The 5,988-nt window shown below is 38.7% G+C and overlaps 1 pseudogene; it reads right to left on the reverse strand.

The window, feature by feature from the left end:
- Positions 1-5,197, reverse strand: LOC125111132 (olfactory receptor 8B3-like; annotated as a pseudogene).
- Between the last annotated feature and the right edge of the window lie 791 nt (positions 5,198-5,988).

Here is a 5,988-nt window from a genome sequence, read left to right on the forward strand (position 1 = left end):
TCAAATCTGTCTCCAACTCAGGGTTTCTCTCATAGCAAGTTTAACATCTTTGTTCCTCAAGCTATAAATTAAGGGGTTGAGCAAGGGAACTATATTGGTGTAAAAGACAGAAGAGATTTTTCCCTCATCCATAGACCCAGCAGAAGATGGTATGAGATACACAAATACACCTGATCCAAAAAACAGAGACACAGCAATTATTGGGAACTGCAGGTGCTTATGGTTTTAGACCTGCCTTCCCTGGAGGTGATATGAAGGATGCTGGAGAGGATGAGACCATAAAAGAAAGAGATGGTGAGACTGGGCACAATGATGCTGATGCCCACCACAATGAAAACCACCATCTCATTGATGTAGTACTTATGCAGGAGAGATGGAGAAGAGGAAGGATGTCACAGAAGTAATGGTTGATGGTATTTTCATCACAGAAGGTCAGTCTCAGCATGCATCCAGTGTGAGCAGTGGCACCAGCAAATGCCATCAAATAGGAAGCAAGCATAAGGCTGGAACACACTTTAGGGGACATGGCAATGTTATATAACAGGGGGTTACAGATGGCCACATAGCGATCATAGGCCATGGATGTCAGCACATAGCATTCAGAAATAATGAAAAAACTGAAAAAGTAAAGTTGGGTCATGCACCCAATGTAAGAAATAATATTCTTCTTTGATATGAAGTTAATCAGCATTTTGGGTATAAACACAGAAGAGTAACAGAGGTCTATGAAAGACAGGTTGAGGAGGAAAAAGTACACGGGGTTGTGTAGGTGCGAATTCAGCCCAATTAAGATTATCAATGTCAGATTTCCTATCACAGTGACCATATACATTGCTAGAAACAGGAAAAACAGGGGGAGTTGGAGATCTGGTTGGTCTGTTAATCCCAACAGAATGAATTCAGTCATGAAAGAGCCATTTCCAGAAGCCATTCTTTTCTAAGGGGATCTGTGAACACAGGAGAAAAAATTACATGTAAAAATCAATACAATTTTCACACAATATCTCCTCACAAAAGAGTGTTGCTTGGGCTGGGAATAACTGAGAGTAGACCTGCCTAGACTCATGGAATTGAGTTACCATTTTCATGAAACTTAGCAACATGGACTTTGCTTATTAGGATCTTTGTAAGCTAAGCAGAAAAGAGAATCAAAACTTAGGTAACAGGGGCAAGAGAACTGCGACCCTATCCAAAATTAACTACTCAGTTAAAAAACAACAACAAAGACACAAAGTAAGAGACAAGAAATTTGGGCCATATTAAAACAATCCTTCATTCTTCTCAATGTTTCTTCATCACTTGAACCCTCCCCTCACTAGTAACATTGCAGGCAGATACCCTACCAACTTGGCACTGGCCTCTAAGGCAGATTAGACCTAGTAAGGTGAGAACTAAGAGGATTGTTTCTTAACTAAATCTAAATGGCCAGAGTCTGGGACAGGTTACCTTACTGCTCCACATCACAGAGGAAAAAGCCTTAACTGTAGATTAGAGAGATTTCTACCCTTGAAGAGGGAACTTACTGGCTGATATAATGCATCCTTTGAGCCCCCTAATGTCTCCAAAGATGCACAGATCCCCTCCTTGAAAGGATTGTTCTGTTTTACCCGAGTGTCAGGATACTAAAATGGGAAAGAAATTGTCACATCTTAGATCCTTGGACTTCCATCTCAAACAAGGAGGACATGAATATAAGCGGAATTCAGAAACTCACCCTCCTTCTTCCAGAAAATTCTGGAAGATGCTTCCTTATCATTTGTTTTGCACAGTAATTTTAGGAGGGCAATTTCAGGTTCTGAAGCTTGCGTTATTTTGTTTCTAAGAGAATGCAGCCCACACTTAATTTCTGATATGACTTCAAAATCTTTCAGAACTATAGATCATAATTTCTGATTATGACTTTCAGTCCATTCAAGCAGCAGAGAAAAATAAACATTCTTTACTATCATCGTTTTGCCACTTGGTAAGTCACAGAAGATTGAATATGAATGTAATCATATAATGCACTCAGTTATAAACATGGCAAAAGCTTGCTCAGTCTCTTTCCCAGGGAAACATTCTACATATGACAGGGAACTGAGGGGACTGCATTTACTCCCTGTACCATAATCTGCTTTAGTCCATTAGGGATTTGTTATTCTACTCAAGTTTTTCTTTCAATGTAGGGATTGAACATCGTCCAAAGCAGTGTCAAAACTAAAGTAATAAATAAACTCCCATTTTTATGTTCATTTAGATGACTGAAGAGGAATCCCTATTCTCTATTTTCCTATAAAAACAACTTACTCAAAAACAATTTATGTACAGATTCTCTTTGTAAGTAATTCAGAAACTTTTAAGAGGACCTTTCACTCAGTTCATGCATGATGCCAGACATACTCAAATTGTTAGGGAAATTCAAGATACCCTCTTATAATAATACCTACTAGGGGATCCAGAAAACTGGCTCTGTATTCCTGTTTCAGAAAGCTGATGGGACCCTGGACATAGTTAGAAGCTACCTGAGGTGAAAGAGAACGAATCACAAGGTTTGGAATGAAAGTTACCACAGCCCATCTCCTTGACTCAGCACAGAACTGGCTGTAGAAAAGCCCTTTCCACCAGCTTCTTCTTAGTGATGGAAAAAGGTACATGTGGCATCCAGTGATGAAATCTGCCAGGGGCTACCTTAGGAACCAGTTTCAATAATGTGTGTGGGTTTTTTTGTTTGTTTGTTTGTTTGTTTGTTTTTTGCTATTTCTTGGGCCGCTCCAGCAGCATATGGAGGTTCCCAGGCTAGGGGTCGAATCGGAGATGTAGCCACTGGCCTACGCCACAGCCACAGCAACGCGGGATCCGAGCCGCGTCTGCAACCTACACCACAGCTCACGGCAACACCGGATCATTAACCCACTGTGCAAGGGCAGGGACCGAACCCGCAACCTCATGGTTCCTAGTCGGATTCGTTAACCACTGCGCCATGACAGGAACTCCCAATAATGTGTGTTTTAAAGCATAAATGGGACCTGACATACAACAGAAGCCTGGGAACTATAAGAACAAAGGAAATGGATTGACAAACACAAGGATTGGGAGGTCCTCAGTCTCCGACCAGGCTTATTGGTGTGTGTCTTCTGAAGTACAGACCATTCCATAAATATTGGGTCAGGTGGCTATTTTGTCCAATGTTCAGACATAAGCATAGAGAGTCAAGGAAAATGAAGACACTTCCAAGTATTTTCCAGAAAAGAACAACATATATCTCCACGAAACAACCCTAATGAAATGGAAATGTATTATTTACCTGACAGAGAATTCAAATTAAACTCAGTTAATAAACATGCTGACTGTTATCAGAGAACAATCCATAAACATGCTCATTGTTAAAAGAGAAAAATACACAAAGTGAGAATTTCAAACAAGAGACAGAAAACTTTGAAGACAACCAAGCAGAAACGATGTAGCTGAAGAACACAATAACTGAACTGAAATACTCACTAGAGGGTTACAACGACAGAATGGATCAGTCAAAAGAAAGGGTCATGGGGTTCAAAAGAAGATCACTTGGAGACTTCCCACTATGGCAAATGGGTAAAGAATCTGGCACTGTCTCTGAGGCAGTGACAGTTTGATTATCAGCCCAGGCAAGTGGGTTAATGATTCACTGCCACAGCTATGGCATAATTGACAGCTGCAGCTCACCTTCGACCCACAACCCATAACTTCCATATGCCATTTGTGTGGCTGAAAAAGAAAAAAAAAAGAATAAAGAAAAAAAAAGAATAAAGAAAAAAAAGATCATTTGACTTTATTCATCAGATAAACTAAAAGACAAAGAATGCAAATCATTAAGAAAGGGGCTTACTGAACTCTACCAGATGAATCAATATAAGGATTATCGGAGTTTTGGATGGAAAACAGAGTGAAAAAATGAACAGAAAGATTTCACTTTAAAAAGTGGCTAGGAGTTCCCATCATGGAGCAGCAGAAATGAGTCCAACTAGGAACCATGCGGTTGCAGGTTCAATCTTTGGCCTTTCTCAGTGGGTTAAGGATCGAAAGTTGCCATGAGCTGTGGTGTAGGTTGCAGACGTGGCTTGGATCTGGCATGGCTATGGCCATGACATAGACCAGTGACTATAGCTCTGAATCAACCCCTAGCCTAGGAACTTCCATATGCTTTGGGTAATCCACCCCCCCAAAAAAAAGACAAAACAAAGCAAAATAAAACAAAAAAAGACCTCAAAAAATGGCTTAAAAAATCCCCAAAACTGTACAGGAAAATGGACATTGAGATAGAGGAATCAAAATGGATCAATAATAAAATGAGTCCAAAGAAATCTACCCCAATCATATTATAATCAATTTATGAAAATCAAAGAGAATTTTGAAAGCAGCAAGAAAAATTCAACTCGGAATGAAAAACCCATATATATATTTGTGGATTTTTAATAAAATTCAGTGGATTTCAGCAGAAATATTGTAGTTCACTAGCAAGTGGGATGATATATTCAATGTGTTGAAAGAAGAAAAAGAAGGCCATTAAGAATAACATACCCAGGTTATTCAACATAGTATTGGAAGTCCTAGCTATAGCAATCAGACAAACAAAAGAAATAAAAGGCATGCAAATATGAAGACAAGAATTAAAACTGTCACTGTATGCAGATGACATGATACTATATATAGAAAACCCCAAGGACATAACCCAAAAATTACTTGAACTGATCAACAAATTCAGCAAAGTAGCAGGATATATAAGATTAACATTCAGAAGTCAGTTGCATTTTTGCATACTAATAATGAAATATTAGAAAAGGAATACAAAAATACAATTCCTTTTAAAATTGCACCCCAAAAAAAATCAAATACCTGGGAATATACCTGACTAAGGAGGTAAAAGATTTATATGACAAGAGCTATAAAACATTAACAAGGAAATCAAAGAAGACACAAAGAAATGGAAAAATATCCAATGCTCCCGGGCCAGAAAAATTAATATTGTAAAAATGACTACACTACCCAAAGCAGTCTACAGATTCAATGCAATCCCTATCAAATTATCCATGACTTTTTTCACACAACTAGAAAAAACAATCCAACATTTTATATGGAACCACAAAAGACCCAGAATTGCCAAAGCAATCCTGAGGAACAAAAACCAAGCAGGAGGCATAACTTTCCCAGACTTCAGCCAATATTACAAAACCACAGTCATCAGGACAGTGTGGACTGGTGCCAAAACAGACAGACAGACCAATGGAACAGAATAGAGAACCCAGAAGTAAACCCAGACAGCTATGGTCAATTAATCTTTGACAAAGGAGACAAAAACATAAAATGGGAAAAAGACAGTCTTTTCAGCAAGTATTGCTGGGAAACCCAGACAGCTGCATGTAAATCAGTGAACCTAGAACACACCTTCACACCACGCACAAAAATAAATGCAAAATGGCTTATAGACTTAAATATAAGACAAGACACCATCAAATTCCTAGAAGAGAACACAGGCAAAACATTCTTTGACATAAACCTTACAAATGCTTTCTCAGATCAGTCTCCCAAAGCAACAGAAGTAAAAGCAAAAATAAACCAGTGAGACCTAATCAAACTGACAAGTTTTTGCATAGCAAAGGAAACCAAAAAGAAAACAAAAAGACAACTTACAGAATGGGAGAGAATAATTTCAAATGATACAACTAACAAGGGCTTAATCGCTAGAATACACAAGCAACTTATACAACTCAACAGCAAAAAAGCCAAAAATCCAATGGAAAAATGGGCAAAAAACCTGAATAGACATTTCTCCAAGGAAGACATACAGATGGCCAACAAGCACATGACAAGATGCTCAACATCACTGATTACTAGAGAAATGCAAATCAAAACTACCATGAGATACCACCTTATACCAATCAGAATGGCCATCACTAATAAGTGCACAAATAACAAATGCTGGAGGGGGTGTGGAGAAAAGGGAGCCCTCCTGCACTGTTGGTGGGAATGTAA

This window comes from Phacochoerus africanus, chromosome 11 (assembly GCF_016906955.1).
Source record: "Phacochoerus africanus isolate WHEZ1 chromosome 11, ROS_Pafr_v1, whole genome shotgun sequence".
NCBI classification, from domain to species: Eukaryota; Metazoa; Chordata; class Mammalia; order Artiodactyla; family Suidae; genus Phacochoerus; species Phacochoerus africanus.